Below are 8,713 nucleotides of genomic sequence, written 5' to 3'. Positions count from 1 at the left end.
GTTTGTGGGGGGATGTGAGAGACTGAACTGTGGGACGACCTCCCTGACATTCTCCAAAGCCTTTTTTTCTTTTCCCAGGCTTTTTGGGAGGGTGTTTGTCTGAGGGGGAAAATTCATTAGGTATGCTGGGGAAGAGATTTCTTATGTTTGCTTGCAGATCTTTATAGCTTTCATGGAGTGGGATGCATGGTTCCCATAAATATGTGATAATGACCATTTGGAGTGTGAATGTTAATTTGTGTAATGGGTTCCCAAAATATGAGCCATGTGGCTGCTGAGTACGTTTTATTTTAAAATAAATGTGCATACATAATACACACACAGACACATGCTGCCTGGCTATGCATCCATAATTAAAAATCTAAAATTATAATTTGTTTTTGAAGGAGACAAAGCAACAGCTCCCCCAGTACACTCGTAGCCGTTGAGCAGGAGCCCAGCCGTCAGGATGGTTTTGTGAGCCTTGCCAGAGATCACAGTCCCACACGGACAGCTGCAGCTACAAAGCACCCCAGTGACCTAGATTCAGCTGTAGATTACTGTCTGCTTTGGCCTGTGCCTCCCATCGGTGCACCAGGAGTCTGATTTTGTTGCACAAGCTAACTTGCTTACTGCTCTGACCCATTTTACCATAGCAACCTGGTTTGCTGTACCAGAGCCTAGAAAAAGCACACAGGCGACTTTTTCAGGATTCCAAGATTAAGTTCACTCTCTGCTATTTTTTTTCCTTCCCCCCGCCCCCCCAAATGTGCTTAGCAGACATGACGAAGAAGAACTGACACTTTCCAACAACACTGGAAGCCAGGAAAAGATTTAGGCAAGGTATTACTTGTTTACTTCTAATACATTGTTCATCCTGATTAATGTTTTTGACTTATTTTTCCCAGCAAAATGAGCCAGATGCTTCCCTTGCCTCAAATGTCTCATTCCTGATTTTCACTCATCCATCCGCACTCCCTTTCCCCAATATCCTGCCCATTTTACTTTCATAAATATATTTCATTATGTCCCATATTTTTTATTTTCTTATAATACATGAATAAGTGCAATCAGATGTTCAGAAATAAAACTGCTTTCACTATAGTATGTTAGCTGTTATCCATATATTTGTGTGTTTACATGGTGTAGATATTAGAAACAGGAGGAGGCAGTTTAGAGGGAGCTCTTCAGACAATCTAGTCTTTTGTAGACATGATTCTGACTAGCAAAAAAAGAAAAAGATAAGCCAAAATGTTATCGATAATGGTCGTGAGATTTCATGAAATCATATGTTGATGATTTTTCAAAACTATCTCTTTTTTTTTTTAATGTTGCTGGGGAAACACTTCATGTTTGCTGAGCTTGGAGATGTGCATGTAGATGTAAGCATATGCAAAAATACATAAAATCACAGGGAAGTCAAAGGAGATAAGTGTATGAAAGAAATTGGCTTTTGCCTCCAAGTTTCACAGATTTCTGAGGTGCTCTTAAAACACCTGACTATTTTTGCTAGTCAGCCAAAATAACTTTGCTCAGCACCTCCCAAGCCCAGCCATGACTCTTTCTGCCTCTATGGGTCCTGGGAAAGGCACCGTCAGGCTTCCAGGCTGACAGGCATCATAGGTGCATTTAATTTTGTAAAATATTTTGGGAATCTGTTTTGCAACCCATACAGAGAGTCATAGATATTCACAAGTCATGACATTTTTGAGTTTTCTGGTGGCAGTGCTGCTCTGGGTGAGTGGTTTGGTTTAGGCTTGTTTCTGCTGTAGTTAGATAGCTCCAGGTTGTGTTGGTTCATTTATTTTTATCTTCTAGAAACTGGTAAGCAGTTTCATGTTTTGCTAATCATCCTTGGTATTGTATAAGGCTCCAGTTCTATATCTTTTCCAGCTGGCTAGTAAAACAAGGTATGGAAGTGGTACTATGTAAGACTCTCAAAATATTAGTGCAAGGTGCCAAAATGGTTTTGATGTAATTGAAAAGTACATCTCTCAACATTCCACCCTTCAGAAGGACTGTCCTTATCTCCAGGAAAGTAGATGTTTGAGCTGTTTGGACTGAGCACCCTTTCAAGCACTTCAGCTCTCATACAAGGGGAAGGTTTCCTACACAACTGGTGGTCAATGCCTTGAACTGTGTCTGACAAGAAAGTGGTAGCCAAGGTAAGCTGTCTGATCCCCCTGTGTGAGAAACACTTCCAAGGACATGGGCAGAAGAACAAATCAGCACAGACTAAGGAATAATGTGCATTTGTGAGGTCTTAGATACGCATGAGCACTGCTTGTGTGCATGCTTCTACTCCACAGTGAATGGGAAGCTGTCCAGAAGTCCTGTGAAAGCACCTCTCCTTGCCAACATGTTGCAAGGCAGTATCTGGGCTTACCTCAGCATAGCGTGTTGTCCCATATTCTCAGAATCGAACGGGAAGTTGGATCCTGTGTAAATGCATTTCCTAAGAGGTTTCAAACTGTAATTGCACGTGGATCATACATGAGCAAACCATTCCAGAGAGGGGAGAGAGGCAAAGGTGAATACACCAAGGTCTATTACATTCAGAAATTTGCAGGCTCCTTGTCAAAATGAAAGATTTCTTTAAAATCACATCACTGCTGTCATTTAACCCTGTGAAAAGACTGAAGCACCTCAGATCTTACACTTTATTGACAACCTCTCCCCAAAGAAAATAAAAAAAATATGTTGAAAAAAAACTCATAGCAATTACTACTTATTCACCTCAGTGTCTGGGTATTTGCCATCATTTCCACTTACTTGGACTGCAAGTCATCTACCAGTCCTTATACAGAGAATGTAGATCTGTCAGACAGATCTGACAGCTGCCAAGGCCAGCAGACCACTGTTGGTGGGCAGCAGTCCCATACCTGGTACTGGCTCTACAACTTCCTCCTCTACCTCCTTTGTCAGATGTAACTGTGAGCATTCCCTGTCAGCATAGCATGATACTCAGCTTTGAGGAAAGTAATTCTCTCTCTTCTTTTATTAGTGGAAAAAAAATGAAATTCCCTGTCCAGAGCTAGCCTTAATGAAGTCAAACAAGTCAAACTGCAGCAGGGAGGGCTTCCACAAAAATGGAAAAGAGGCACTAAGTTGATAGTCATCACTATGTTCACAGTACTGTAATTCTAAGATTTCCTTTGTCCTCTAGGCTGACCTAATTTACATGGTGAACATGGAAGTCAACAAGAAAGTAAATTAAAATGTTAAGGCTTGAAAACCTTGAAGACAGAATTACCCTTCTCAAAGATTTTGGAAACCTAAACGCTACTATATTTATCCTGATGAATTCTATTTTCTAAAGATTGCACCCGAGTGTCATTTTCTAGGCTTTCTGAAGGATTTAAGAAACGGTTATGTGTAAAGTGAGAGATATTCTCTCTAATGCTTCCACCGTCATATGCCCTTCAGTTATTTCATGGACTGCATGGGATTCATTAACCAGTCTTGTGGATGGACTCACCTTAGTGAATTGATCATTTCTTTACTGTTTCCTGGGGCTATAATGCCATAGGGACTTCCATAGGCACTTAGTCATAGGTTGCTTCCAAAATGAAGAACTGTCATAGTTGTAGTTGGCCAAATATGTGTTTTAAAGGAAGAAAGTGTATGCAGCCTAAATTGAATTTCAGTGGTCCCTGGCACTGAAGTCTTTGTGCAGGACCTTGAAAACCCTCAAAAAATTAGATCTTTACAGGCATAAATGTTGTCTTTTCTATCATTTCTCAGGTAACATGGTTCATGCTCTGGACAGCAACGTAACATACTCTTGGAGGTTATATTTGATCACTTCACTGGAAAGACTTCAGAGACTAAAAGTTACAGGTTGTGTACAGGTAGGTGTAGGAATTGTCTTTTACACATAATTCTCTCTTATCACTGACTAGAGAAATGTCCACCCAAAAAGCTATCAGACTCTGTGTCTGGGAATCCTCTTATGGCAGAGAGGTCCTCTAAAGTTAAGGAATAGGAAACCACTGCTGTGGGAAACTGAAGCTGATATCTGCTTCAGGGATACAGCAGAAATGTAACAAAATCCCTAAAAATCAAAGACAATGCCCTTTTTTGACTTCCTCTGAAAAGTGAACTGAGCCTCTTTTGCTGAGTGTCTCTTGAGGGGATATATCATAAACTGCAGATGCTAATTTATGGATGCTAATTTTACTGTTCTCACCCACCACAGTCAAATGGCTGCAATTTACATTCCCCAGTACACATCACCTTTGCTCTGGAACAGTCTTTTAACTAAATCTCACTATTCTTACTCATCTTTAGAAGCTAGTGTGTTTAACTTACTATTTTGCATATTACCAAAGCACCTAGAGGTGCTGGGTGTGGTCAACAACATACAAATTAAGTTTTCCATTTCTCTGTGTCATACTGGTAGAGGATAGGCAGTTCTTTTGTTTTTTTTTCTAAACACATAGTTAGAGATAAATCAATATTATCTAGTTAGTTAGAAAAATATAGAAAGCACTAGAAAGCTGTGGAAAGAGATGGAAACAAGTAAAGGAGAACATGATAAGCAGAAATAATAAAGCTGGCACAAGAGGACTTGAAAGAGAGAAGTGTGAGGAGATGGAAATATAGGTCTCAAGAGCTTGAGGAGGAAGATCCTCAGCTGGCAAAAGTGAAGCCAGAGTTGGAAAACACTGTTAGTGTCCAGTGCTTATGATGATGTGCAGCTGCTTCTGCTTTGGATTAATCCTTTATGCAGCTGCCGGCTCTGCCTAGGAATGTCTTCTGCCTCTGGGACTGTATGATACACATCAGTTTTGGGAAGGGACAGAGGACTGGCAAGTCTTTATTTCCATCGCAAACTTTACTGTCACACAGGATGAAGAGAAACATTTCTTGTTCAAGTAATAATTTAAAATAATTATTCTTATATTTCAGTTTATTAATTAAAGATTCCTTTTTTATTTTTATTCATGCCCACTGTCTCTAGCTGCGTCTGCATCTGCTCACTTTTCCCACAAGTCTTTTCACAGTAGGTAGGACTGTAGTAAGGCACATTTAAAATCACATAGGAAGAATAGTTTTCTTGGTTAATATTAATCCAGCATGAACTAAAAAAAAAATAAAACCAAGGTCATTTGCAAAGCCAATGAATTAACTGCTGACAATAAGAGTGGTTCTGGTTTTGCCAGAAGTCAGCAGTGCACGTCTCCTTTGAGCGGGGTTGGGTCTCTGCACACACTCCAGCAATGTTCGGATTAAATTTCAGTAACATATTCCTGTTTTAAAGTCTTTCTATTCTTCATTAATAGGTGCAACAACAGCAAGGGTACCTTGCCTGATGCAACACATTGAATAAGAGAAGGATGAACTGGGCTTCCTAAAAGCAAGGACTGGGGATTCAGAAGGCAACTGAAGTGAAAATAAGAATGGAAACACCAAACTAGGCTTTGTGAAGAGGAACGAAAGGAAGCAAAGACTTTTCTCCTGGGGTCAAGGTGAAGTTGATGGAGAAAATGCAAATGAATTTAACAGCTCAAACATCTCTACTCCCTGATTAGCCCCTTGTGGGAAGTAGCCTTTTCCAGAATCAACACTACTGAATGTACTGCTAAATACTGATTATCTGTGAAAAATTAGACTTGACATCCTATTATAAAGAAGATTCCCATTTTTCCAGAGTTGCACCATATTATTCATAAGGTTATAAACTACGTATATAATGGGCTTTATATTTTACCTTTTGTGTTACAGGAAAATATCTATGGTCAAATGAATGCTTCCGATTTAACAGATGAAGGATATGATATTATTTTAAGCTTCTCAGAGCTTGTGATGTGACACTGGTATGTAAATTTTTATACAGAAACAGCAAATATTAGATAGTTGTCACATTTAATAATTCGGTATGTGTAGCATGATCTGGTCAAATAAGACCAATATTGGAGGTATTAGACAGCTGTAAATCAGATGGGGCTGTGTTAGCTGAACAGTAAATAAAATTTCAGTTTGATAGTCATAGTTCTGTCCAGTGTTTTCTAGTAGCCCAAATATTTTCAGGAGAAGTAGAATTTTAAAATATGGCATAAATACAAAAACATAGTCATGCAAATCGTTTTCATATGCCTCCAGTGAAAGACTCCAACATTTTCTAATAATATTACTTAACCGCTAGAGGCATTTTTACTCATCAGACCATCTTTAGAGTTTATAAACTCAAGCATATAAAATTATGGTGCTTGAAAGTACCTGAAGTTGTCCACTAATAAGTGGACATTCAGTTTTTTTAAAGGCTTATGTCCACATTAACAAGTGTGCAGCTCTGTCATAATGGGGGCATAGAATGAACAGAAAGCTGAGCACTGGGTGTCTGTACCATGCATTTTTTCAGAGGGGGTTACTTTAACTCTCATCTAGTCCTATGGATCAATTTTAATTATGATTTAGAAAGCAGGAGAGGAAATATTTCAGAATATCTTTCATCCTAGCATCATCCAAAACCAAATCTAGTTCAGATGTTCCGAGACTGTTCTGTGATACAAACAAACCATTCATTGTAACTAAGGATGCACAAGGAGATTCCTTTAAAAATGTACTAACATGCTAACGGAGATGCATCCTGTTTTAATGAGCATCAGAAAATCTGTTTCATGTGACACAAAAGGCCAAGAAGTTCAGTTTTTGTCAATTATTCTTAAAACTCAGGTAAGAAACTTCCTTCCCACTGCAGACATAACAAAGCTGCCATGCATACAGAGCAAGGTCCAAATAATAGTATTGTTGGTTGTAGTTTGAAGCGAGCTAGGCATGCCTTATAAAGGTGAATATTCTGAATATTCTGGTCTCATTTACACTGTTCTGCTATGTTCTTCATGGCAATTATTCTGAGGTTAGGGGTCTGGTCACTAGAGATGACTGCAGTTTAATGACGTTTGGTTGCCAATGAGTCATCTTCTAAAATTCTTCATAGCACAGAAAGGAATATAAAAGGATATTTTTATTTTTTCCACTTCATATAAAAGAAAGCATAGAGTAATTTGAGTTTGAATGGATCTCAGAAGGCAATCTGGACTAGACCCTGTTCAAAGCAGGGCTAACTTCAACTGTCTTCCATGAGAACTAACATGTGCAATCATAAGGCTTTCCCTAGTAGCTTAAAAAAGTATTTTCCTTTTTCCTTGTCTTGATTGAGCAGTCTATAGCAGATGACCACCATTATGCCCACTTGTTAGCTTTGCCTCTGATCCCAACTCGTGTATCAGGGCCATACAAATCTTCTGCAACTGTGCAACTGCAAATGGATAAAGACTCTCCCTCCTCTTGTTAGAAGCATAAGTTTCCAAAATTGTCTGTCATGAAGTCCCAAGTCTCCATCACCTCTAGCCTAGATGTTCCTTCTTCTGTAAAATGCAGAATGTAGTTTCTTGACATGACAAGGATTCAGCAAAGAGCCACTTGGTCTCCTGCTCATCTTCCCTGGTGCTGCATAGTCTAGTCATCTCCAATATCAGATCTTTCACCAGGTAGCTCAGTGATTTGACCATAAAACACCTCCCATTGATGAGGTGACTATCTGTGGCAGCCTGTAAAAGCATCCTATTAAAAAACGTGTCATTCAAACTAGTGATGTTGAAGGAAATTCAAGTTATAAACAAGTTTTTATATTTAAGACTACTGCTGCCTCTCTGAGAGGCTAATTTTTTTTCTTGATTTGTATTTTATACAAACCCTCGGACACTTCAAACTCAGATGCAGAAATGATTTCTGTTGATCTGAATGTGGATTTTAAAGATAAGAAAAAAGCCAAGTGCAGGAACTCTCACTAAGATAATCAGCTTTGATATAAAGTTTTGTCCTTTCAGATAATTTCTCTTTGGTTCCTGGCTTTCACAGTGTCATTTTATGTTTCTTGTGAAACATTTTGTCTCCAGCTGTTTACTACTGCAGGCACAGGCAATGCTAGTGAAGGTTACAAAGAGCTTCTGACTTTGGGTGCTGGAGATGCACACAGACCAAGATGTTACTCTATTTTTCTGTAATGCTCAAAGATGAGCAAAGAGGCAAGACACTAAAATTGTCAGCGGAGAAGAAGAAAAAAATCATCAGAATCTACAAAATCCTCATGTGTACATAACTAGAATGCAACGTAATTTTCTTTCCCATTTTTATTCAAAAAATAAAGCTTATTTGTTTGTTGCTTATACCTGTGAAATTACCTGAAGTAGTGCAAAAAGAATGTAATATATGCAGAAAACACGGCTGCACTAGAAGAAACAGAGATTTAATAAAGTTTAGGAAATAAGGTATTTTGGGTGCCTCTCTGAAGGTGATTCCACGGAGGTTAAATGTATATTGAATGTGACACATCTATATGTTATTAAATAGCTGTTTATCAGAGTAGTTATGTCAGAAAAGTGAGCATTTTCCTAACAATTTTTCCTTATGCCAAATTTTCATTACCATTCAGTGGGAAGAAAGTAGGGAAAGGGGTGCGAAAGTTTTTTTCAACAGCTCTGAGGAGAGGAACATGTCACATCCATGCTGTATGCACTATTGTATATGCTCAAACAAGTTGCAGGGACAAGGGGAACCATTCCAGGTCCCCTGTAAAACTTGTGTCCTTCCTGAAGTGAGTAGACGTCAAGGGATTAGAAATTTACTCATTTACATGATGCAATGAGGTAGCTATTTTATGTTGCCTTATGTTTTGGAGGTATTCCTATAAATATTGTATACATCATGACTGGTCTTTGAAAACAAA

The 8,713-nt window shown here is 38.7% G+C and overlaps 1 long non-coding RNA gene across 2 annotated transcripts; it reads left to right on the top strand.

The window, feature by feature from the left end:
* Window positions 1-480: 480 nt before the first annotated feature.
* On the top strand, window positions 481-8,254 carry LOC110364545 (uncharacterized). 2 transcript variants are annotated; one of them, XR_002423400.2, is made up of 4 exons: window positions 481-822; window positions 1,993-2,144; window positions 3,724-3,830; window positions 5,265-8,254. It is a non-coding gene; the product is annotated as an uncharacterized LOC110364545 (long non-coding RNA). The 2 variants fall into 2 exon arrangements; XR_002423401.2 differs by having other exon boundaries at window positions 687-822; window positions 2,014-2,144; window positions 5,265-8,151.
* Window positions 8,255-8,713: the final 459 nt, after the last annotated feature.

This window comes from Columba livia, chromosome 3, assembly GCF_036013475.1.
Source record: "Columba livia isolate bColLiv1 breed racing homer chromosome 3, bColLiv1.pat.W.v2, whole genome shotgun sequence".
Taxonomy (NCBI): Eukaryota; Metazoa; Chordata; class Aves; order Columbiformes; family Columbidae; genus Columba; species Columba livia.
This window is presented reverse-complemented; position numbering and strand designations above follow the sequence as displayed.